This window comes from Bufo gargarizans, chromosome 3, assembly GCF_014858855.1.
Source record: "Bufo gargarizans isolate SCDJY-AF-19 chromosome 3, ASM1485885v1, whole genome shotgun sequence".
Taxonomy (NCBI): Eukaryota; Metazoa; Chordata; class Amphibia; order Anura; family Bufonidae; genus Bufo; species Bufo gargarizans.
The window spans coordinates 291,909,803-291,937,557 of NC_058082.1; positions in this window are offsets into that span (position 1 = coordinate 291,909,803).

Consider the following 27,755-nt stretch of genomic DNA (forward strand, 5'->3'; position numbering starts at 1 on the left):
CTACATTTCACGCTAAAGACTGGCGAGGGACACAGACAAGAGAGGTACCATTGTAATGGGGGCCAAACAGTCTATAACCTGATCTGAGCAGTCAGATTAGGTGACAGACTCCCTTTAAAATAACATGTAACTCCAGCCTTTCAAATCCACTTCTGGCTTTGGCTGAAATACCTGCAGGCATATCTGCCTCAAAACCTCCTCCAAAAAACTCTGCAGCGTACCCTAAATCTGCACTGTGTGCAGCCACCCTTTAAAGGGGTATTCCCATCTCAGACAATGGGGCGATATCACTAGTATTATGCCCCCATTGTCTGATAGGTGTTGGTCCCACCGCTGTGACCCACACCTATTTCATAAACTGAGCTGGTAAAGTGAAGTGGGGGTGCACCGCATATGTGCGGCCACCCTCCATTAATTTCTTTGGGGCCGCTGAAAATAGGCGAGCACATTGAAGTAAATGGAGGTGGTGGCTGCGCAAGTACAGTGCACCCTCCTGCACACTATGCAGATTTATGTTAGTTTTTTTTGCACATAAGGGTACGGCCACACAGAGTTTTTTTTTTTTTTGGGGGGGGGGGGGGGGTTTGAGGCAGATCTGCCTGCAGGATTTTCAGCCAAAGCCAGAAGTGTATTCGAAAGGAATCAGAAATATAAAGGAAGGATTTATAGTAGAGTTGAGCGAACACCTGGATGTTCGGGTTCGAGAAGTTCGGCCGAACATCCCGGAAATGTTCGGGTTCGGGATCCGAACCCGATCCGAACTTCGTCCCGAACCCGAACCCCATTGAAGTCAATGGGGACCCGAACTTTTCGGCACTAAAAAGGCTGTAAAACAGCCCAGGAAAGAGCTAGAGGGCTGCAAAAGGCAGCAACATGTAGGTAAATCCCCTGCAAACAAATGTGGATAGGGAAATGAATTAAAATAAAAATTAAATAAATAAAAATTAACCAAAATCAATTGGAGAGAGGTTCCATAGCAGAGAATCTGGCTTCCCGTCACCCACCACTGGAACAGTCCATTCTCAGATATTTAGGCCCCGGCACCCAGGCAGAGGAGAGAGGTCCCGTAACAGAGAATCTGTCTTCATGTCAGCAGAGAATTAGTCTGCATGTCATAGCAGAGAATGAGGCTTCACGTCAGCCACCACTGCAACAGTCCATTGGCATATATTTAGGCCTAGCACACAGGCAGAGCAGAGAGGTCCCGTAACAGACAATCTGGCTTCATGTCAGCAGAGAATCAGTCTGCATGTCATAGCAGAGAATGAGGCTTCACGTCACCCACCACTGCAACAGTCCATTGGCATATATTTAGGCCTAGCACACAGGCAGAGCAGAGAGGTCCCGTAACAGACAATCTGGCTTCATGTCAGCAGAGAATCAGTCTGCATGTCATAGCAGAGAATGAGGCTTCACGTCACCCACCACTGCAACAGTCCATTGGCATATATTTAGGCCTAGCACACAGGCAGAGCAGAGAGGTCCCGTAACAGACAATCTGGCTTCATGACAGCAGAGAATTAGTCTGCATGTCATAGCAGAGAATGAGGCTTCACGTCAGCCACCACTGCAACAGTCCATTGGCATATATTTAGGCCCAGCACCCAGGCAGAGGAGAGAGGTCCCGTAACAGACAATCTGGCTTCATGTCAGCAGAGAATTAGTCTGCATGTCATAGCAGAGAATCAGGCTTCACGTCAGCCACCACTGCAACAGTCCATTGTCATAAATTTAGGCCCAGCACCCAGGCAGAGGAGAGAGGTCCCGTAACAGACAATCTGGCTTCATGTCAGCAGAGAATTAGTCTGCATGTCATAGCAGAGAATGAGGCTTCACGTCAGCCACCACTGCAACAGTCCATTGGCATATATTTAGGCCTAGCACACAGGCAGAGCAGAGAGGTCCCGTAACAGACAATCTGGCTTCATGACAGCAGAGAATCAGTCTGCATGTCATAGCAGAGAATCAGGCTTCACGTCAGCCACCACTGCAACAGTCCATTGTCATAAATTTAGGCCCAGAACCCAGGCAGAGGAGAAAGGTCCCGTAACAGACAATCTGGCTTCATGTCAGCAGAGAATCAGTCTTCATATCATAGCAGAGAATCAGGCTTCACGTCACCCACCACTGCAACAGTCAATTTTCATAAATTTAGGCCCAGAACCCAGGCAGAGGAGAAAGGTCCCGTAACAGACAATCTGGCTTCATGTCAGCAGAGAATCAGTCTTCATATCATAGCAGAGAATCAGGCTTCACGTCACCCACCACTGCAACAGTCAATTGTCATAAATTTAGGCCCAGCACCCAGGCAGAGGAGAGAGCTCCCGTAACAGAGGATCTGGCTTCATGTCAGCAGAGAATCAGTCTGCATGTCATAGCAGAGAATGAGGCTTCACGTCACCCACCACTGCAACAGTCCATTGGCATATATTTAGGCCTAGCACACAGGCAGAGGAGAGGTTCATTCAACTTTGGGTAGCCTCGCAATATAATGGTAAAATGAAAATAAAAATAGGATTGAATGAGGAAGTGCCCTGGAGTCCAATAATATATGGTTATGGGGAGGTAGTTAATGTCTAATCTGGACAAGGGACGGACAGGTCCTGTGGGATCCATGCCTGGTTCATTTTTATGAACGTCAGCTTGTCCACATTGGCTGTAGACAGGCGGCTGCGTTTGTCTGTAATGACGCCCCCTGCCGTGCTGAATACACGTTCAGACAAAACGCTGGCTGCCGGGCAGGCCAGCACCTCCAAGGCATAAAAGGCTAGCTCTGGCCACGTGGACAATTTAGAGACCCAGAAGTTGAATGGGGCCGAACCATCAGTCAGTACGTGGAGGGGTGTGCACACGTACTGTTCCACCATGTTAGTGAAATGTTGCCTCCTGCTAACACGTTGCGTATCAGGTGGTGGTGCAGTTAGCTGTGGCGTGTTGACAAAAGTTTTCCACATCTCTGCCATGCTAACCCTGCCCTCAGAGGAGCTGGCCGTGACACAGCTGCCTTGGCGACCTCTTGCTCCTCCTCTGCCTTGGCCTTGGGCTTCCACTTGTTCCCCTGTGACATTTGGGAATGCTCTCAGTAGCGTGTCTACCAACGTGCGCTTGTACTCGCGCATCTTCCTATCACGCTCCAGTGCAGGAAGTAAGGTGGGCACATTGTCTTTGTAGCGTGGATCCAGCAGGGTGGCAACCCAGTAGTCCGCACAGGTTAAAATGTGGGCAACTCTGCTGTCGTTGCGCAGGCACTGCAGCATGTAGTCGCTCATGTGTGCCAGGCTGCCCAGGGATAAGGACAAGCTGTCCTCTGTGGGAGGCGTATCGTCATCGTCCTGCCTTTCCCCCCAGCCACGCACCAGTGATGGACCCGAGCTGCGTTGGGTGCCACCCCGCTGTGACCATGCTTCATCCTCATCCTCCTCCACCTCCTCCTCATCCTCGTCCTCCTCGTCCTCCAGTAGTGGGCCCTGGCTGGCCACATTTGTACCTGGCCTCTGCTGTTGCCAAAAACCTCCCTCTGAGTCACTTCGAAGAGACTGGCCTGAAAGTGCTAAAAATGACCCCTCTTCCTCCTCCTCCTCCTCCTCCTGGGCCACCTCCTCTTCCATCATCGCCCTAAGTGTTTTCTCAAGGAGACATAGAAGTGGTATTGTAACGCTGATAACGGTGTCATCGCCACTGGCCATGTTGGTGGAGTACTCGAAACAGCGCAACAGGGCACACAGGTCTCGCATGGAGGCCCAGTCATTGGTGGTGAAGTGGTGCTGTTCTGTAGTGCGACTGACCCGTGCGTGCTGCAGCTGAAACTCCACTATGGCCTGCTGCTGCTCGCACAGTCTGTCCAGCATGTGCAAGGTGGAGTTCCACCTGGTGGGCACGTCGCATATGAGGCGGTGAGCGGGAAGGCCGAAGTTACGCTGTAGCGCAGACAGGCGAGCAGCAGCAGGATGTGAACGCCGGAAGCGCGAACAGACGGCCCGCACTTTATGCAGCAGCTCTGACATGTCGGGGTAGTTGTGAATGAACTTCTGCACCACCAAATTCAGCACATGCGCCAAGCAAGGGATGTGCGTCAAATTGGCTAGTCCCAGAGCTGCAACGAGATTTCGCCCATTATCACACACCACCAGGCCGGGCTTGAGGCTCACCGGCAGCAACCACTCGTCGGTCTGTTGTTCTATACCCCGCCACAACTCCTGTGCGGTGTGGGGCCTGTCCCCCAAACATATGAGTTTCAGAATGGCCTGCTGACGTTTACCCCGGGCTGTGCTGAAGTTGGTGGTGAAGGTGTGTGGCTGACTGGATGAGCAGGTGGAAGAAGAGGAGGAGGAAGCCGAGAAGGAGGAGGTGGCAACAGGAGGCAAAGAATGTTGCCCTGCGATCCTTGGCGGCGGAAGGACGTGCGCCAAACAGCTCTCCGCCTGGGGCCCAGCTGCCACTACATTTACCCAGTGTGCAGTTAGGGAGATATAGCGTCCCTGGCCGTGCTTACTGGTCCACGTATCTGTGGTTAGGTGGACCTTGCTACAGATGGCGTTGCGCAGTGCACACTTGATTTTATGGGATACTTGGTTGTGCAGGGAAGGCACGGCTCTCTTGGAGAAGTAGTGCCGGCTGGGAACAACATACTGTGGGACAGCAAGCGACATGAGCTGTTTGAAGCTGTCTGTGTCCACCAGCCTAAATGACAGCATTTCATAGGCCAGTAGTTTAGAAATGCTGGCATTCAGGGCCAGGGATCGAGGGTGGCTAGGTGGGAATTTACGCTTTCTATCAAATGTTTGTGAGATGGAGAGCTGAACGCTGGCGTGTGACATGGTTGAGACGCTTGGTGACGGAGGTGGTGGTGGTGGTGGTGTTGGTGGTACATCCCCTGTTTGCTGGGCGGCAGGTGCCAACGTTCCTCCAGAGGCGGAGGAAGAGGCCGAGGCGGCAGCAGCAGAATAGGCCGAGGCGGCAGCAGCAGAAGAGGTAGCAGGGGGAGCCTGAGTGACTTCCTTGGTTTTAAGGTGTTTACTCCACTGCAGTTCATGCTTTGCATGCAGGTGCCTGGTCATGCAGGTTGTGCTCAGGTTCAGAACGTTAATGCCTCGCTTCAGGCTCTGATGGCACAGCGTGCAAACCACTCGGGTCTTGTCGTCAGCACATTGTTTGAAGAAGTGCCATGCCAGGGAACTCCTTGAAGCTGCCTTTGGGGTGCTCGGTCCCAGATGGCGGCGGTCAGTAGCAGGCGGAGTCTCTTGGCGGCGGGTGTTCTGCTTTTGCCCACTGCTCCCTCTTTTGCTACGCTGTTGGCTCGGTCTCACCACTGCCTCTTCCTCCGAACTGTGAAAGTCAGTGGCACGACCTTCATTCCATGTGGGGTCTAGGACCTCATCGTCCCCTGCATCGTCTTCCACCCAGTCTTGATCCCTGACCTCCTGTTCAGTCTGCACACTGCAGAAAGACGCAGCAGTTGGCACCTGTGTTTCGTCATCATCAGAGACATGCTGAGGTGGTATTCCCATGTCCTCATCATCAGGAAACATAAGTGGTTGTGCGTCAGTGCATTCTATGTCTTTCACCGCTGGGGAAGGGCTAGGTGGATGCCCTTGGGAAACCCTGCCAGCGGAGTCTTCAAACAGCATAAGAGACTGCTGCATAACTTGAGGCTGAGACAGTTTCCCTGGTATGCATGGGGGTGATGTGACAGACTGATGGGGTTGGTTTTCAGGCGCCATCTGTGCGCTTTCTGCAGAAGACTGGGTGGGAGATAATGTGAACGTGCTGGATCCACTGTCGGCCACCCAATTGACTAATGCCTGTACCTGCTCAGGCCTTACCATCCTTAGAACGGCATTGGGCCCCACCATATATCGCTGTAAATTCTGGCGGCTACTGGGACCTGAGGTAGTTGGTACACTAGGACGTGTGGATGTGGCAGAACGGCCACGTCCTCTCCCAGCACCAGAGGGTCCACTAACACCACCACGACCATGTCCACGTCCGCGTCCCTTACTAGATGTTTTTCTCATTGTTATGGTTCACCACAACAACAAATATATTATTTGGCCCAATGTATTGTATTCAAATTCAGCGGGATATAAATTTGAGGCCTAGTATTTAGGCGCTGGGTGACCGGTATGGATTTAGTGACAGAATTAGACTTGGAAATGCACAGAAGCGTGTGTGTGTGAAGTTATTCTGAATGACCCAATGTGCACCTTGAATATTATATACCCTTTTAGGGATAGATTTCAAATAGCTCTGATATAGCAGAAACCACTAAATTATGAAATTGCTAAATTGGGAATTGTACTTCAACCCAGAACAAAAAATGTGCTTTGACGGACACTAAATATCTTGCCCAGCAACAACAGTACAACGGTGGGTAACGAGAGATTTAGAGGGAATTAAATTTGAGGCCTAGTATTTAGGCGCTGGGTCACCGGTATGGATTTAGTGACAGAATTAGACTTGGAAATACACAGTAGCGGGTGTGTGTGAAGTTATTCTGAATGACCCTATGTGCACCTTCAATATTATATACCCTTTTAGGGATAGATTTCAAATAGCTCTGATATAGCAGAAACCACTAAATTATGAAATTGCTAAATTGGGAATTGTACTTCAACCCAGAACAAAAAATGTGCTTTGACGGGCACTAAATAACTTTCCCAGCTACAACAGGACAACGGTAACGAGAGATTTAGAGGGATTTAAATTTGAGGCCTAGTATTTAGGCGCTGGGTGACAGGTATGGGTTTAGTGACAGAATTAGACTTGGAAATACACAGTAGCGGGTGTGTGTGAAGTTATTCTGAATGACCCTATGTGCACCTTCAATATTATATACCCTTTTAGGGATAGATTTCAAATAGCTCTGATATAGCAGAAACCACTAAATTATGAAATTGCTAAATTGGGAATTGTACTTCAACCCAGAACAAAAAATGTGCTTTGACGGACACTAAATATCTTGCCCAGCAACAACAGTACACCGGTGGGTAACGAGAGATTTAGAGGGAATTAAATTTGAGGCCTAGTATTTAGGCGCTGGGTCACCGGTATGGATTTAGTGACAGAATTAGACTTGGAAATACACAGTAGCGGGTGTGTGTGAAGTTATTCTGAATGACCCTATGTGCACCTTCAATATTATATACCCTTTTTGGGATAGATTTCAAATAGCTCTGATATAGCAGGAACCACTAAATTATGAAATTGCTAAATTGGGAATTGTACTTCAACCCAGAACAAAAAATGTGCTTTGACGGGCACTAAATAACTTTCCCAGCTACAACAGGACAACGGTAACGAGAGATTTAGAGGGATTTAAATTTGAGGCCTAGTATTTAGGCGCTGGGTGACAGGTATGGGTTTAGTGACAGAATTAGACTTGGAAATACACAGTAGCGGGTGTGTGTGAAGTTATTCTGAATGACCCTATGTGCACCTTCAATATTATATACCCTTTTTGGGATAGATTTCAAATAGCTCTGATATAGCAGAAACCACTAAATTATGAAATTGCTAAATTGGGAATTGTACTTCAACCCAGAACAAAAAATGTGCTTTGACGGACACTAAATATCTTGCCCAGCAACAACAGTACAGCGGTGGGTAACGAGAGATTTAGAGGGAATTAAATTTGAGGCCTAGTATTTAGGCGCTGGGTCACCGGTATGGATTTAGTGACAGAATTAGACTTGGAAATACACAGTAGCGGGTGTGTGTGAAGTTACTCTGAATGACCCTATGTGCACCTTCAATATTATATACCCTTTTTGGGATAGATTTCAAAGAGCTCTGATATAGCAGGAACCACTAAATTATGAAATTGCTAAATTGGGAATTGTATTTCAACCCAGAACAAGAAATGTGCTTGAACGGACACTAAATAACTCGCCCAGCTACAGCACTAGGGACAGATTTAGCTGGATATAAATTTGAGGCCTAGTATTTAGGCGCTGGGTGACAGGTATGGGTTTAGTGACAGAATTAGACTTGGAAATACACAGTAGCGGGTGTGTGTGAAGTTATTCTGAATGACCCTATGTGCACCTTCAATATTATATACCCTTTTAGGGATAGATTTCAAATAGCTCTGATATAGCAGAAACCACTAAATTATGAAATTGCTAAATTGGGAATTGTACTTCAACCCAGAACAAAAAATGTGCTTTGACGGACACTAAATATCTTGCCCAGCAACAACAGTACAGCGGTGGGTAACGAGAGATTTAGAGGGAATTAAATTTGAGGCCTAGTATTTAGGCGCTGGGTCACCGGTATGGATTTAGTGACAGAATTAGACTTGGAAATACACAGTAGCGGGTGTGTGTGAAGTTATTCTGAATGACCCTATGTGCACCTTCAATATTATATACCCTTTTTGGGATAGATTTCAAATAGCTCTGATATAGCAGGAACCACTAAATTATGAAATTGCTAAATTGGGAATTGTACTTCAACCCAGAACAAAAAATGTGCTTTGACGGGCACTAAATAACTTTCCCAGCTACAACAGGACAACGGTAACGAGAGATTTAGAGGGATTTAAATTTGAGGCCTAGTATTTAGGCGCTGGGTGACAGGTATGGGTTTAGTGACAGAATTAGACTTGGAAATACACAGTAGCGGGTGTGTGTGAAGTTATTCTGAATGACCCTATGTGCACCTTCAATATTATATACCCTTTTTGGGATAGATTTCAAATAGCTCTGATATAGCAGAAACCACTAAATTATGAAATTGCTAAATTGGGAATTGTACTTCAACCCAGAACAAAAAATGTGCTTTGACGGACACTAAATATCTTGCCCAGCAACAACAGTACAGCGGTGGGTAACGAGAGATTTAGAGGGAATTAAATTTGAGGCCTAGTATTTAGGCGCTGGGTCACCGGTATGGATTTAGTGACAGAATTAGACTTGGAAATACACAGTAGCGGGTGTGTGTGAAGTTACTCTGAATGACCCTATGTGCACCTTCAATATTATATACCCTTTTTGGGATAGATTTCAAAGAGCTCTGATATAGCAGGAACCACTAAATTATGAAATTGCTAAATTGGGAATTGTATTTCAACCCAGAACAAGAAATGTGCTTGAACGGACACTAAATAACTCGCCCAGCTACAGCACTAGGGACAGATTTAGCTGGATATAAATTTGAGGCCTAGTATTTAGGCGCTGGGTGACCGGTATGGATTTAGTGACAGAATTAGACTGGGATATGGCCAAAAAATGAACAGACTATTGCTGGTTAAATGCACTTGGTGTGACAGCTTCACCCTGATGTAGGCTTTAGCCAAAAAACAACCACACCATTGAGGGTTAAATGCACTTGGTGACAGGCGCAGCTTGCCCCTGATTTTGTATATGGCCAAAAAATGAACAGACTATTGCTGGTTAAATGCACTTGGTGTGACAGCTTCACCCTGATGTAGGCTTTAGCCAAAAAACAACCACACCATTGAGGGTTAAATGCACTTGGTGACAGGCGCAGCTTGCCCCTGATTTTGTATATGGCCAAAAAATGAACAGACTATTGCTGGTTAAATGCACTTGGTGTCACAGCTTGACCAACCACACTACTGAGGGTTAAATGCACTTGGTGACGGGCGCAGCTTGCCCCTGATGTAGTATATGGCCAAAAAATAAACAGACTATTGCTGGTTAAATGCACTTGGTGTGACAGCTTCACCCTGATGTAGGCTTTAGCCAAAAAACAACCACACCATTGAGGGTTAAATGCACTTGGTGACAGGCGCAGCTTGCCCCTGATTTTGTATATGGCCAAAAAATGAACAGACTATTGCTGGATAAATGCACTTGGTGTGACAGCTTCACCCTGATGTAGGCTTTAGCCAAAAAACAACCACACCATTGAGGGTTAAATGCACTTGGTCGCAGCTTGTGCTGGCGCACCACAAGACACAAAATGGCCGCCGATCACCCCAGAAAAATGAGACTGACAAACGGTCTGTGCAGCCTAAAAACAGTGAGCAATTGAGGATCAGCAGCTCAATGATCCACAGCTGCAGATCGATCAGTTAATCAAGTCCTTTGGAGGAGTTAATCTGCCTAATCTCGCCCTACTGTCGCAGCCGCAACCTCTCCCTACGCTAATCAGAGCAGAGTGACGGGCGGCGCTATGTGACTCCAGCTTAAATAGAGGCTGGGTCACATGGTGCTCTGGCCAATCACAGCCATGCCAATAGTAGGCATGGCTGTGATGGCCTCTTGGGGCAAGTAGTATGACGCTTGTTGATTGGCTGCTTTGCAGCCTTTCAAAAAGCGCCAAGAAAGCGTCACAAAAGCGCGAAGAAAGCGACGAACACCGAACCCGAACCCGGACTTTTACGAAAATGTCCGGGTTCGGGTCCGTGTCACGGACACCCCAAAATTCGGTACGAACCCGAACTATACAGTTCGGGTTCGCTCATCCCTAATTTATAGTACTTCTTCCTGGGGGATTCACTTTTAGCTTTGGCTTAAAATCCTGCACCGAAACCGCACAAAAAATGCACTAACATAAATCTGCACTATTTATTGCATTTTGTGGTGTGTGTTTTTACTGAGGATTTGATGCAGATTTTCCACAGATCTCATGCTTTCGTTGAAAGGCACAACAATTTTGTGCAGTTTTTAGTGAGAATTTGATGCAGATTTTGCACAGATCTCACGCTTTCATTGGAAAATAACAATTGACATGCTGCAGATTTCACAATCCGTACAGCAGGAGAAAAAAGCAAAGTGTGACCTTTTACAGTTTGCTGATAGTGTATCACGCTGCGGTTCTTCCACACGAAAGTCCATGTGGAAAAAACACATTTAATCTGCAGAGGTTTCCAGGATTTTACTGTTAATTTATTCTCAGACTAGGCCATCCGTTTCTGATTGCTGGGGTCTGACACCCCGCACCCCCACAAATCAGTTGATTCAAGCTAGCTCTGGTGCTGGAAATGGGCACCAGAACTCGTATACAACTTTATTCATTGTGTAGATCAGGGATCAGCAACCTCAGGCACTCCAGCTATTCTGAAACTACAGTTCCCAGAGCCTCCAGGTATAATGGCAGCACCCCTCTGCAACTGCTGCACTCTCTGCACTTTGCCTGACAGGTCCAGGGAGTGTAAACATGATCACGCCTGCCTGACCCTGTCAATCAAAGTGCAGAGGGTGCAGCAGTTGCAGAGAGAGCAGAGCCTCTAATGGCAACACCCCTCCTAGAGGCTCATTTGCATATACCAAAACATAATTTTTCTCAGCAATGCAGACACATATGAACATGGGAGCAACACAGGCGCCTTCAGCTGCCAAGTGCACATGTAACAGGTCAGCCAGTGTTATAGGTACAAATCTGCTGACAGATGCCCTATAAATCCTGTAGGTTAAGAAGTGGATAGGACAACTTGGGCAGCCATAAACCTGTCACCAGTTCACAGGTTTTCTTCCCATGGACCACTTTTGTTAGGTAGTAAACACTGCACACTTGGAACACCCCACAAGACCTGCCATTTTGTAGATGTTGTGATCTAGATGTCTAACCGTCACAATATGGTCCTTGCCATAGTCACTCAGATTCTTATGCTTAACCAATTTTCCTGCTTTCCACAAATCAATGTCAAGAACTGACTGTTCAATTCCAGCCTAAAATATTGCACTCCTTGACACCTGCCATTGTAAAGAGATAATCCATGTTATTCACCTCACCTGTCAGTGGTTTTAGAAATCCATTATAGCTGAAGTACACCTGTACTTACTTTAGTTTCCACCCTTAGTAATTGCTGTAATAGAATATCAATGTGAGAAGTGCTGGGATGCAGAACAAACATCAGATCAGTAACAATAAGATATCAATCCTGCTATAGAATAATGTGGCAGGAAAAAATAGACTGTAAATAAGAAGGATATGTAACAAATTTCCTAAAAAAAATAAGTCATCTATTGATCCCAAAGTGGTCGAGCTAGACAACCACAAACCAGGCACTAAACTCCATGTGAACACAATCCCATAACTGGCATAACTAGTTCTACCCACAAGCCAATATCATGTAGGTAGTGGTGACAGAGGGAGGCCAATCCACAGTAAAATAAATATGTGCGTTTGTGAAACGTACGTTGGGCTCTTGGGCCCCCCCAGTTTGATCAGTATTCTACATCTTACTACTCAGCATTACTATTTATTATTATTTAATTCCATTTTGTCTTTTCCTGGGCTACCACTGCATGTGTTTGGCCATGTGTCCTCAATAATTGGGTGGTTGGCTGTTATTCCAGCCGTTCCTTGGTACTTTACATATATTTATTTTACTGTGGATAGGCCTACCTCTGTCACCACTACCTACATGATATTGGCTTGTGGGTAGAACTAGTTATGCCAGTTATGGGATTGTGTTCACATGGAGTTTACTGCCCGGTTTGTGCTTGTCTAGCTCTACCACTTTGGGATTGTCATGTTACACATGCATGGTTTGCCTTTTTATTCTGTGTCCCTTCTCTCTTCCCCTCCTGATGTTTTCTCCGTATACTCTCCTCCCCTCTCTCCCTTGCATTCTGGCTTCACTCTTCATCTCTGTCACATGTATCATGTTAGCTGCTCACACCATGATTTTTTGACCTATCCATTTGTTCATCGGTGTATGATCTGCATAGGTTTGGAATAAACTCCTTCATGATCTACAAGGTGTCGTTTGGATCAAGTCACTGTCAGCCAATTCACCTAAGATTGATGGTTACCGCTATCTCAGCACAACTGTAAGTTACAGAGATCACACTTTTTAATGCTTAGACCGGAGAGGTAGAACAGTCAAAAATTCAGTTAAAGGATCTTAGAAGATCAGCCAAATATCTTTTAAAGGATCCTTGCTAGCTATGCATGTATAGTGAGATGTATATGGACACTGGAATATAGCAGCAAAGCACTGTGTAAGCCTGTATACTCCAGCCAGCAAGCAAATCTCAGCATATGATTCATCAGTTTTCAGTACAGATTGATTGCAAAAACTGTTCATGCATTTGTGATATCTGCTTCTACACTGTCTGTGTATTGCCACATGCATTTCTACCTGCAAATAAATCTAAGCTCTGTATGCAAGCAAAAGTAACTTTGCAGCAGCCATTACTATACTATTCCCTCTTGCTTCTCTCCCCACTGTTTGCCTAGGAAACCCAATCCTCTAGTCAGAACATTGATACAGTTCTATGCAAACACATACCTTGTAATTTAACCGTCTGCTTATAATCACCATGCACCAGCAAGGCAATGTACAATCTGAGGAACCTAATACACGGCAAGAACCTGAACTTCCTTCAGATCAGGAGTTAGATCCTATAAGCCACATAAAACCAAACCGTTTAGTAAAACTAACTTGGAAAGTTCAACAGAACTATGAGGCTGACAAAGAGGAACTGCTGTGTAACATCAGCCACTCATGGTCTAACACTGTTGAATGCATGTCAGCTCTGTCTCAACCAACTCATGAGGTATTGCACATAGAGGGCGCTGTTAAGCAATTGAGTGCTGCTTATGAGAACTATCAAAGACTGCCAAATATGCTGATCTCTTAAAGCGGTACAACACCGATTATTCCTTACAAGAATTAAAGAAATTGAATGAACTTAATCCTGCAAGAGACGATTTAGTACTACAAACAAAGACAAAAGCAGACGTAAAAATCGCACATCTCCATGAATCCAGATCCCATCTCTCCACAACGTCTAGGTGCTCCACAAGATCTTCCAAATCCTTACGATCAATATTTTCTACTCTCAGCCAACAACTCATCAAAGCCTGCGCTGATGCAGAAGCTTCTAAAATCCAGCAGCCTTTACTCAAGAGAAAGCAGAGATGGAAGCTGAAGCTGCATAGAAGAAAGCAGAGATGGAAGCTGAAGCTGCACGGATGGAAGCTGAAGCTGCACAGAAGAAAGCCGAGATGGAAGCTGAAGCTGCACGGATGGAAGCTGAAGCTGCACGGAAGAAAGCAGATATGGAAGCTGAAGCTGCAAGGAAGAAAGCATAGATGGAAGTTTTGTCAAAACAATGTGAGCATGCCAAAGACATGGCAAGACTAAGAGTGCCCAAGTCACTCAACATCAGTGTACCAGCCACTGCACCTAACTCTGTCCCACCTGCAACTGTATACCCAAAGTCTAAAAACACAGACATGTCACAGTTTGCTAAATACATGCTTCGCAGAGAACTCACTAGGACGGGCCTCACCACGTTTGATGACAAACCTGAAAATTATAGAGGCTGGAAATTCACCTTTAAAGCCACAATCAGTGAGATCGACATCACTGCTGCAGAAGAACTGGATCTACTCATCAGGTGGCTAGGTCCCCAGTCTGCCGAATGTATCAAGAGACTCAAAACAGTTTACACTTTCAATCCTGCTGCAGGTCTCAACGCTGCTTGGGAAAGACTTAAACGTAGCTTTGGCAGCTCTGAGGCCATCGAAGATGCCTTATTTAAAAGGTTGCAAGGCTTCACAAGGATTACAGCTAAAGACAATCTAAAGCTTCAAGAACTCAGTGATCTTCTATTAATTACATACTTATCAGTGGGTAGGTGAACCACCTTCGACAAGAGCACCACTCCAGGGAATAATCTGGGAGAGCCATTATTACTCTTGCATGATCTTCTACTAGAGCTTCAACTAGCTAAGACTGACACCCTCCTACCTGGACTTGGTTACCTCGACACCCCTCGTGGCATCAACCCTATTGTCCTTAAGCTACCATATGGCATTCAAGAAAAATGGCTTAGTCAGGGATCAACTTACAAGAAAATATATGGAGTTGCCTTTCCTCCTTTTTCCTACTTCTGTGACTTCATAAGGGAAATCGCGGACTCAAAGAATGACCCAAGTTTCTTCTATGGTGACTGTAAACCTCTCAGTCCACCTCCTCCAGGACTTGCAAACACACGTATAACGCACAGAGACCGCAGGGGCCCAGTATCAGTGAAGATAACTGATGTTCAACCTGCACCCGCTACGGTTCTTCAAAGGACTTGGCAAAACAAGAAACTTGAGGATCCAAATCGCCAATGTCTCATACATAACAAGCCATATCCACTTAAGAAATGCATCGGCTTCAGAAAGAAACCTCTACAAGAACGTAATGAACTTTTAAAGGGATTTGGAGTTTGTTTCAGATGCTGTGCCTCCACAGAACACCTTGGAAAAGACTGTAGGGCTGTCATTAAATGCCTGGAATGCGGTAGTGACAACCACGTACAAGCCCTTCATCTGTACCAACACAGCTCTACTCCATCCACAGACATCTCTCCCGGGGGAAAGCAAGATGGGGAGCGCACTGAACAAACAGCTGCCTCCACCCCAGTATTCTCTACATGCACTGAAGTCTGTGGGGAAGGACTGTGAGAAATCCTGTGCAAAGATATGCTTGGTTCGTGTATACACAAAGGCCAGCCAGAAAGGGCCATAAGACTGTATACCAGGGATGGCCAACCTGAGGCTCTCCAGCTGTTGCAAAACTACAACTCTCAGCATGCCCAGACTGCCTACAGCTAGCAACCTACAGCAGGGCATGGTGGGAGTTGTAGTTTTACAACAGCTAGAGAGCCACAGGTTAGCCATGCCTGCTGTATACCATTCTTGACGATCAGAGTAACCGATCTCTTGCAAGTACAAGGTTCTTTGATCTTTTAGGCATAGCAGGATATGCTCTACCTTATACCCTAGGAACTTGTGCAGGCATTACAAAAGTCTTTGGTAGAAGAGCCAGTAGCCTCGTAGTTGCTCCTCTCAATAGCAACATGGAAATACCCTTGCTTACTATCATTGAGTGTAATCAGATTTCAACTAACAAGGATGAGATCCCCACTCCTGAAGTTGCCTTGCACCATTCTCACTTGAAGGATATAGCTAACCAAATACCAGCCTTTGATGAAATATGCTGTTACTCGGGAGACACATTTTAAGGGTGCACAAGGTTCGGCATCAAATCAACGGCCCACATGATGCACTTTACGCTTAGTGTCTGGATCTAGGCTAGGTCATCATAGGCAATGTCTGCCTTAGCAACGCCAGGAAACCTTTCTCAGTTTCTTCCTTTAAAACACACGTTCTGCCAAATGGACGCACTACTTGTTTTCCACGACGACAACATCACTACAGTCTGACAGAAAAGTGTGACAAAGGTACGCAAGAGCGCATCATACTAGATGATAGGAAAGCATTTATCTTCTGGGATGACAACATTGGAAACACAGAGACGAGTTAGCAGCCATGATGGAAGACAAAGAAGTATTAAGAACCATGAGTAAAGAGTTCTACCAAGATGATTACAACAGCTGGGTGGCACCGCTACCATTTTGCCCCCCAAGAAAGAGAATTCCAAATAATAGACAACATGCAGATTTACGGTTCATCTCTTTAGAGCGCAACCAGAAACGGAAACCGGAGATGAAGAAACATTTTGTCGACTTTATGAAGAAGGTGTTTGAGAGAGATCATGTTGAGCCTGCACCCCCTCTTGCACAAGGAGAAGAATGCTGGTACCTCCCATGTTTTGGTGTCTACCATCCTCGCAAGCCTGACCAGATTAGGGTGGTCTTCGACTCAAGTGCTCGTCATGAAGGCGTTTCTCTCAATGACAATCTTCTCACTTGGCCTAACCTGAACAACAACCTCCTAGGAGTCTTACTCCGCTTTAGACAAGAGCCAATTGCCATTATGGCCGACATCCAACAAATGTTTAATTGTTTCATCGTCCATGAAGACAACAGAAACTTCCTCAGGTTCCGATGGTACCGCAATAATGATGTCAACGACGAGGTTATAAACAATCAGATGAAAGCTCACGTTTTCGGTAATAGTCCTTCCCTTGCAGTTGCCATTTATAGACTAAGAAAAACAGCCCAAGAAGGCGAACAAGAGTTCAGGTCTGATGCACGTCAGTTTGTTGAAAAGAACTTCTATGTAGACGACGGTCTCAAGACCCTACCTACGGAAGAAGAAGCCATCGACCTTCTCACCAGAACTCGGAACATGCTTGCTACTGCCAACCTTAGACTACACAAAATCATCTCCAACAGCAATGAGGTAATGAGAGCATTTCCTTCTGATGCTCATGCTGTCAGTGCCAAGGAATTCCAACTAAGGTCTGACCTTTCCCTCACACAACGCAGCCTTGGATTGCTGTGTGATGTTAAACAAGACAAGTTCACATTTCAAGCATCAGTCCTGACAAGCCCTTCACAAAACGAGGAGTACTGTCTGCAGTAAACAGTATCTATGATCCCTTGAGATTTATAGCACCCTTTACTATTCAGGGCAAGATATGACTTGGACAACTTACTTCAGAGAACACTGACTGGGATACCCCTTTACCTAAAGAGAAATAACAAAGGTGGGAATCCTGGAAGCAGTCCCTCCAAGCATTGGAACAGTTTAAGATACCACGATCTTACTTCCTTAAAGAATGCCACCAGACTAGAGATCCATGTCTTCTCTGATACATCCATGGAAGCCATAGCTGCAGTAGGCTATCTCCGGGTTGTACACCCCAATGGTGAAATAGATGTAGGATTCGGTATGGGCAAGGCCAAGCTAACTCCAAAGCCTGCACATACTATTCCAAGGCTCGAACTCTGTGCAGCCATGTTAGCTGTTGAAATTGCATAGCTTATAAAGCAAGAAACAAACTTCAACATTGACTTCTTTGACTTTTACACAGACAGCAAAATCGTGCTAGGATACATACACAATCAAACAAGACAGTTCCATGCAGGGCCGGTGCAAGGATTTTTGCTGCCCTAGGCAAGATAAAAAATTGCTGCCCCCCCCCCTTATCAGATGATCTGCCCATATCATGACATCACATATGTTCCACCCCTTTCTCAGCATTTAAATTAAAAGAACTGCTATGTTTCCCTTAGGGTTAATCAAGCTTCTTATAGCTGTCTTCCTGACAGCCGCTAGAGGTGCTTCCGCGATTCTCACTGTGAAAATTCAAATGGGAAGACGCGGAACATAGTTTTGAATGAGTGCGCAGTGCCGGCGCTGGAGAAAGGTAAGTGATTGTGCACCGCCCGGGCGCAGCCTGAAGAGAGGGAGTCAGGACTGACAGGAGGGAAGCGCCTCTAATGTAGCATGGCCGAGCTCTGTTTGGTCCGCGGTACAGGAGCATTTGTTTCCTGTACCCGGCCGGACTGAAAGGAAGTGCACGCTAAGTGACTGCCTAGGTCGCCTTACAGGTGGCGCGGGCCCTGCACGGGAATCAAGATGGAGCGGAGGTGCACCCCCTGAGCTGCCACCCGGTCCCCTGTCCCTGCCTACCTGCATCACCCGCCCTAGGTGACGGAGCGCAACTGGGAGACAGTCCCTAACCTACTAAGTGTAAGCAGAAAGAAAGAGACAGCAGGGAAGAGGACAGCCACTGAGAAGTTACAATAGGCAGACAAGAGAAAGGCCACATGCAGCGTTTGCAAAGGACGCCATCCTACACCAGTACATGAAGAACGTCTAAAGAAAGATAAATCCTTAACCCTAAAGATACTGAGGAAGGAAAGAAAGTATCGGTATTCTCTTGCAGAGTGAGGGAATGAGAAAGCAATGGCACATCAATGGTCGTACCAGTGTGCTTTTAAAATCCTAAAAGGAGGAACAAGCAGGTATACGCCTATGCGCTACTGGATGTCCAGAGTGACGTCACCTTCATTGATCAAGAAATCTGCAAGAAAGTCGCTACAGAACCAGTGAAGCTTAAACTCGCCACAATGACAGGGAGAGACACATTAGTGAACAGTCAAAGGGTCAAAGGACTGAGAGTTAGAGACTTCATTCAAACTGCACATTAGATCTACCCCCAGCTTATACAAAAGACGATATACCTCTAGATCAAGATCGCAAACCTACCTGTGAAACAGCCAATGAATGGGAGCACCTATCTTTCATATCTCATGAAATGTCCCCGCTGAAGGAGTTTGGTGTTGGACTGTTGATAGGTTACGATTGTCCCGAAGCCTTGGTACCACGAAAGGTAATCACATGAGGAAAGGGTGAACCCTACGCTGTTCAAACTGATCTAGCATTGGGTGTTGTTGGAGTAAAACAGCTAATTGAAAACTCAAGACAGGTGACAGGTTTGTGTCATCGAATATCTGTCCAAGAGTTACCAACTGTAAGTCCAGCAAAAGTAATCAAGATCCTTGAATCCGACTTTGCAGACATACGTTCTAAAGAAAAGAGTGTATCACAAGAAGACATAAAGTTCGTACACACTCTAGAAGAAAGTATTGAGCGGAATCAACAAGGTCATCTTGAAATGCCCTTACCCTTTAGAAAACGACCTCGTCTGCCAAATAACAGAAATCTTGCCCTAGCAAGATTGAAATGTTTGAAGAAAAAGATGGGAAGAGATCCCAAATTCAAGCAGGATTATTTAAAAAACATGGAAGGCATCCTTGATAAAGGACATGCAGAGAAAGTTAACCAACCTAAAGAAGGAGAAGTGTGGTACATCCCACATCAAGGTGTTTACCACTCAAAGAAACCAGATAAGATTAGAGTAGTATTTGATTGCTCAGCAAAGTACAATGGTGTTGCATTGAACGATCATCTACTAAAAGGACCAGATCTTGCAAACACTTTGCCTGGAGTACTCTGTAGATTCAGAAAGTATCCCGTAGTGGTCATGTGTGACATTGAAAAGATGTTCCACCAGTTTCATGTGAAGAATGAAGATAGGGACTTGTTCCTTTTTTTTTGTACAAGAATGAAGATAGGGACTTCCTGAGGTTTCTATGGTGGGAGGATGGAGATACAGATACAGAGCCAGCAGAATACAGAATGAAAGTACACTTGTTTGGAGCAGCATCATCTCCAGGTTGCGCCAATTATGGTATGAAGTACCTGGCTAATCAGAATGAAAAGGATTGCCCACCAGCAGAAAATTTTCTGTAGAAAACCTTTTATGTAGATTATGGTCTTATAAGTCTAGAGTCCACAGAATCTGCAATCGAACTAGTGAAAGAAAGCCAAGAGTTATGCGCAAGAGGAAACCTGCGCCTTCATAAATTCATCTCAAACAACAGAGAGGTACTGGAATCCATCAGTGACTCTGAATGTGCAGCAACAATGAAGAATGTAGATCTAAATTATGATCATCTTCCAGTTCAGAATGTACTTGGATTGGGATGGAATGTAGAGAACGACAAGTTCTTCTTTGAAGTATCTATTGAAGAGAAAATTGCAACTAGACGAACCATTCTTTCAGCAGTGGCTTCTATGTTTGATCTATTGGGATTCTTGGCCCCAGTAATCCTCAGAGCAAAATAAATACTGCAAGAATTATGCAGACAGAAGTTGGAATGGGATGAGCCCATACCTGAAAATTTGAGGCCAAGGTGGGAGAGTTGGATAAGAGACTTGCAAAACTTGAGAGACGTTCAGATACCCAGATGTTTTTTATCTCATGATTTCGGAAAGTACAAGAAAATAGAACTTCATCATTTTTCAGATGCCAGTAGTTATGGTTCTGGTCAGTGCTCCTACATCAAAGTAATAGGAGATGAAAAGATACACTGTGCCCTGGTTATGGGGAAGGCCTGAGTTGCATCTAACAGTATTCAGATAATACCAAGACTTGAACTGACAGCAGCCGAAGTTTCAGCATCAGTAAGCAAGTTTCTGAGAGAAGAATTGGAATTGGAAATAGATGAAGGATATTTTTAGACAGACTCACAAGTTGTCCTAGGATACATAAACAATGAGGCTCGAAGATTCCATATCTTTGTCGCCAACAGAGTTGAGAAAATTCGGGAAATAGCAAATCCAGAACACTGGCATCACATTGACACAAAGATCATGCTTCAAGAGGCCTGAATGTAACAGAACTGAAAAATTCTAACTGGTTCACCGGTCCAGTGTTCCTTTGGGAAAAGGAAATCACGCCCAGTAAAGGTTACACAGAATTATCTATGGGTGATCCAGAAGAGAAAGTTGTACAAACATTGAGCACTGCAGCCAAGTGTCAAAATTACATACTTGAAAGACTAACCAGATGTTCAAAATGGAATACAGTCATAAACGTAGTAGCTCGAATTCAACGTTTGGCAAAGGTAATCAGAAAGAAAGAATTGTTGAATGTAGATAAAAGACTGAAAGCTGAAGGAACAGTCATAAGACTCATTCAACAGAGATTCCACAGTGAAGAGTTGAAAAGACTTAGTCCAGATCCTAAAAGGCTTCCGAACAACCATCCATTGTACAAGCTGAATCTTGTTCTGCAGTATAGTATACTGAAGGTGGGAGGGAGACTAGAAATTGCATTGTTACCTAGCAGAGTGAAGCATCCAGCAATTCTACCCAAAAACTCTGCCTTTACAAGATTGATTATTGATCACTACCACAACATATCCTTGCATCAAGGAAGAAGCTTTACCCAAAGCTGCTTGAGAGAAGGTGGTTACTGGATTGTGAAAGGAAGCAAAGTTATAGCAAAGTATATAAGTAAATGTGTAGTCTGCAGAAAGGCACGTAGACTTACAGAAGAACAAAGAATGGCAGATTTACCGGAAGATTGTGTAAACCCATCATCACCATTTCTTTATAGCGGAATGGATTGTTTTGGTCCATCATTATTCATGTTGTGTATATCGCGATTGTTATTCATAATCATGTACTATTACAATCATTTATATTATCATGTGTCATTCATTATTCTGTTCCATCACAATCATGTTTTTTCATGTGTAATGAATATTTATAATTATGTACAGTCTTGAAGGGGATCAGATATTCCATGTCATTATCATTCTTTTCTATTATTATATTTTCTTTCTTATATTATGCACAGATATAAACAGCAAGTCTACGTGATTCTTCACTAACTGGCGAATGTTACCCTTCTCCTCTGCTGTGATGTGAGAGCGCGGTGCACGGCGCCGCGCCAGGCATCTCTCGTCTGTGCGTCCTCATGCCGTGACTGTCCGATCATATGATTCTGTCATGTGATGTAGGCGTGTTGGCGGGACACCGGCCGGGAGGATAGCTGGGCGCGGTTTGACTTGAGCCCTGCGCGCCAATATACATACACAGGTGGGGACAAGTATATGTAATTACTGTTCAACATCCGATTGGTGGACAGGACTTATAAACATATGATTCTCAGTGATGGTGTTACCACCGGACGAAGGCATGCCGAAACGCACGTTGGGGTAGCGCCATCCTGGTCGGTACAGCACACCATTTTTTTAGGTGAGTCTTTGTTTTCTTTGGCTCCATACGGAATTGGATGCAGGTGTTCTTTGATACCTGGTCATCATTGTGGATTGCCTCTATTTGGTCATCTCAGCACTTGCATGCAATCCTTTTCTCCTTTAGCCGTGCAGCCATTTTCAATTTTAGACTCACCTAATACTTGCTATATATTCTCTTTACATATACTATTATCTGATAGTTGGTCATTATACTATATTTGGATATACTCAGTACCATTAATTATTACATCTATTTGATGTGTGCAGAGCCAGAATGGTGTTCTCTTTGCTACTCTCCTTCACTTTTTAATGGCATATTAATTATTTATTTATTTCATATTTTAATTATGTCTCAATAAAAATTATATTTTTATATACGGTACTATAAGCTCCGTTCATTGTTTTTTTGCTTGCAGAACCGCAAGGAGTACAAGAGATATGGACTAAAATTTACATGTCTGAGTTCCAGAGCGACTCACCTGGAAATGTTAGAAGATATGTCAACTGACGCCTTGAGATGTTTCAAGCCATTAGAGATACAGTCAGAGAGCTTAGATCTGACCAAGGATATAATTTTGTCGGAGCAAAGAATGAATTGAAGAAAGCTCTAAGGCTGGGTTCACACCACTCCTCTAGCTCAGATTATGTCACTGGGCTCGGCGCATGCCCAGGGAGACTTTTGAGGCTGTTGCCCTCAGGAGCTTGATGATTGAGCAGGCTGTAGGTGGTACTGCGCCTGCGTGAGATTTCTGGCGGCCGACAGGAAGAAGAACGGAGCATTTCTTGAAGGTAGAAGATGCCGTGGCGAGGGGGCGGAACCGTTTGCCGGGGCTGTGGAAGGTTATTTCAGCATCAGGAGGCGTTCTTGGGCTTCAAATTAAGGCGGGCTGGGCACTGCAGGGGGGCGTCACTGGGCTCCAGAGAGGGGGAAAAAAACGCCCCTCTGGGCACCTTGGAGCTTTATTAGCATATCAAAATGACAAAATGAAATAAAGTAAGAAGACCACTGCAGGGGAAATAAGGTATTTTATTGAACATGGCAATGTTGAAAGCTTAAAATGCTAAAAGCAGGTGACAGATTCCCTTTAAAGTGAAAGAAAAACTATACAAGTGTGGTATTTTTGTAATTGTACTGACCTGGAGAATGGAGTAATCAGGTCAATTTTACCACATAGTGAACACTTTAAAAAAATAAAATAAAATTGTGGCAGCATTGGAATTTCTCCTGCTTACTACTAAATTGGATACAACCGTAAATGGTGCCATTAGAAAGTATAACTTGTCCCGCCAAAAATAAGCCCTCATGAGGCATGTGAACAAAAAAATTTTAAGTTATTAATCTGGGAGGGCAGAGAGTCAAAAATGAAAACGCAAAAACTGAAAATCGCTTGGTCCTCTAAAGGTTAACAGGTGGGTAATGTCTATTTTATATTTCAACACTTCTGCAGCCATTTTTGCAACTGGACAACTCCTTTAATGAGAGTGCATCTAGATGTTGGTCTTCGTTTGTTGCATTTTGGTGCATGTAGTTTTAGAGAAATCCTCTTGGCCTAGCTAAGCAAGGAGGTATGATTTTATGAAAATGTGGCATGGCTTAAAAGGATAGGGGGTGTGATCTAAGATGCAAAATTTAGTGTCAAAATTGCTCCACAATTTTGGTATAACGTTAGACAAAAACATCTAGCCACACACCAAATATATCATCCAGCATCAGCTTCAGTGTATGTCTACACATTCTATAAGTTTACACCATCTATAGGATTGGTAAATCTTCCCCACTGTGTGCATGTGACAACTGACAACATATGGCTCACACCAAGGGTAGACACTGACAACAAAGCATATGAACCCTTTTTCCAACTGCTGATTTGATGACAATTTGAAGCCTGTTTCCAACATTATTTTCTTTCTGTGGAGTTTCCATTAAAAAGAGAATAGTTCCTGTGTGCACCATCCTTTCCCTATTAAACATGTTGTCTGACCTTAAACCCCATTATGATTTAGATGAATTGCTCAAAATGGCGCACAGAGGGGCAGGGAAGATGGAAATGAAGGATCACATGATCCCAGGCGGTGCCCTGGCTTGCCCATAATGCCTTGGATTCAGCCTTAGACAAGTAGTAGGGATGATATTGACATGTGTCATAGGCACTATATAAGATCCCAACAAGGGAATCCATGTGTATTCTGAGCTTGTACATTTATGTGACAGGACAACTGTCAATGCCAGTTCTGTGAGAAGGTCTGGCAGACGTTCTTCTCTACCTCTTGTATGATGTTCTTTGTTTTGGTTTCACTTTCTCATCTCTTTTCCTTCCGCCAGGTGTCACTTATTTAGACTAATCGTCTTCCTTTATATTCCCTCCCATACTGCCTCACTTTGCGGTTTATACTACTTCCTGGATGAAGTGTTCACTGCTGGAGGCTGCTTCTGCTGTTTGCTCAGATAAGTCCTTTACTTTATTGTGTTTCCTTGCTGGCTTGATTCTAGGTGACCCTGACTCCGTCCGTATTAAGTGCAGGGAGCCGGTGGTCGTGTCCCGTCAATATTATAGGGTTTTCAGGTGTCACACAGACTTAGGTACGTGGGCATGCAATGGTCTACCATCGAGACCCTTGCATGTGCATAGCAGTCAGGGAGAGCTCTTAGCTTCTTAGTTTGGGATCAAGCCAGTCGCTCATTTATTCATAAGTTCCAGCTATCTGCAAACTTCACCCGTGACAACAACTGACAGTTTCCCCATGGAGGCAAATGACACTCTCCTAATCTTAATATTTAACCCTTAATAACTAATGAAAAACGACATGACACCATATTTGGAATAAAACTGTCCGCAATGCTTTATTAAGGGTAACCTTAAGTAATAAATTACTTGAAATAATAAATAATTAAAAACCTTCAATTTCATAAAATAATTCACCATTTAAAAACTCTATAAATTACCGAAATCCACTTAGCAATAGCTGAGTGATATAGCCCCTCTAATAAAGCAAAGCGACATAAGCATAATAATAAGGGGGGGGGGGGGGGCAGGGCGATGATTCAGTCTTCTTAACACTGGCCCAAGAAGCACCACCAAACCCTGCAATTTAAAGGCGAACATTTTCCCGCCGCTGACTCAACAACAAATCAGTGACCAGGAAATCTTCCCCAGCAACGCTGTGCACTAATCAGCGATGATCCTCAGATGTCATTCCACACACAGGTAAATCCGGATAAAACCAGCCAATACTGAATTCATAACGCATCCTGAGGTAATTCTGAAATAAAAAAGGGCGGGAAAAACAAGAGAAAAAAAGGGATGAGGAGAAGAGAGGCAAGAAACAACCTAAAACGCTAAAAAAAATTGTGTCATTGCTCCCATGTCTCCCCCAAGCGAAACACTCTGGGGGGCCTATACAATCTTATAGACAGCACTCAGCAGTTTTTTTAGTTCTCAATAATCTATGGATGCTCGTGTGACTAAAAGCGACCCCCTCTTCCTGTACACACAGAGAAACAGTTGCACTAGCATCAAAAGTCTTCCATTATTAGAACCATAGCATATATACAGTACAAAAGCAACGTTTCGACCGCCATGACAGCTGGGTCTTTATCAAGCTTAACGTCAAAACATTGCTTTTTACTGTATGCATCTTTTGGCTCTAATAAAGGAAGACATTTGCTGTTCAGTTGCCGGTGCAACTGTTATTCAGGACATCTGACAGAGAGAGAGCAAAGAAAGCTTATGTTGAGACACATAATACAGTTAGCTTAGTGTCAGACAGGGACAGTATTAGGCAAGATTATGGCTAGTTAGTTAGATTTTATTTAGATTTCCTGAGGATAGGTCATCATTATCTTTACAATGCACCACCCCTTTAATTGATAGACAGATAGATTTAGCTAGGGACGGGACATGGTCAGTGTAGTTGTTAGCTCTGCGGTCAATGCCCGACATTGCCATGCTACTCACCATCCTGTGTCCTCTGCAAGCTGCTCCAGTCATTGTTCCCTTAAGGCACACGCACGCTCACTTGTAGCCTCTTAAAGGGGCAAGTGCATATAGCTACAAATCTTTCCCCAGGGTCCCTGGAAATTTAAGGCGCACTCTCCAGGCAGAGGATGCATGAGCTTAAAGGGGTAATCCAAGGCTGAAAAGGCCCCCCCAAATGCCCGGGCCCCTCACACGCATTCTACTTACCTGGCTCACCGCTCCCTGTGCCACTCCTGGTCCCTGCACGGCTGCACCTGCTTCTCCCTGTGTGCGGATGAAAACATCCAGTGTCGGGGGAGGGGGCACCAGTTATGCAGTTAACCCAGGCGGTTATGGGGACGAGCCTCTCCAGCGTCAGCCGCGATGATAAGGAGGTTTGTTCCCGGCGCCGCCTGCCATTGGCTGCATCCCCCCCCCCTCCACGCGACACTGGATGTTTTTATCCGCGCATAGGGAGAAGCCGCTGCGGCCGTGCGGGGACCGGTAGCAGCACAGGGAGCGGGAAGCCAGGTAAGTAGAATAAGTGTGAGGGGCCCGGGTGTATGAGGGGCCTTTTCAAGCCTTGGATAACCCCTTTAAGGTTCCCTGTGAACAGCAAAAGTGTTTGGAAGACTTGTGCTTCAGCGATTTTATTCCATCATCCAGTCTGTGTTCCTGCCATCTACCCATCCTGCCTATGTACTCCTGACATAGTAACATAGTACATAAGGCCGAAAAAATACATTTGTCCATCCAGTTCGGTCTGTTTTCCTGCAAGTTCATCCAGTGGAATGCAAAAAAACCTGTGAGGTACAAGCCAATTTTCCCCACTTGAAGGCGGAAAAATTCCTTCCCGACTCCAATAAGGCAACCAGAATAACTCCCTGGATCAACGACCTAGTAGCTATAGCCTGTAATATTATTACACTCCAGAAATACATCCAGGCCCCTCTTAAAGAGGACCTTTCACCCGGAAAAACATTGTGAACTAAGTATCCTGACATATACAGCGGTGCCCAGGGATCTCACTGCACTTACTATTATCCCTGGGCGCCGCTCCGTTCTCCCGTTATGTCCTCCGGTATCTATAGTAGGCAGAGTCTGGTTATAGTAGGCAGAGTCTGCCCTTGTTCTGCTGGGCGTCTCCTCCTCCTAGGCTGTAGCGCTCGCCAATTGCAGCGCACAGCTCACAGCCTGGGAGGAGACGCCCAGCAGAACAAGGGCAGACTCTGCCTACTATAACCAGACTCTGCCTACTATAGATACCGGAGGACATAACGGGAGAACGGAGCGGCGCCCAGGGATAATAGTAAGTGCAGTGAGATCCCTGGGCACCGCTGTATATGTCAGGATACTTAGTTCACAATGTTTTTCCAGGTGAAAGGTCCTCTTTAAATTATTTTATTGTACTCACCATCACCACCTCCTCAGACAGAGGTTCCATAGTCTCACTGCTCTTACCATAAAGAATCCTCTTCTATGTTTGTGTACAAACCTTCTTTCCTCCAGACGCAGAGGATGTCCCCTCGTCACAGTCACAGTCCTGGGGATAAATAGCTGATGGGATAGATCTCTGTAGTGT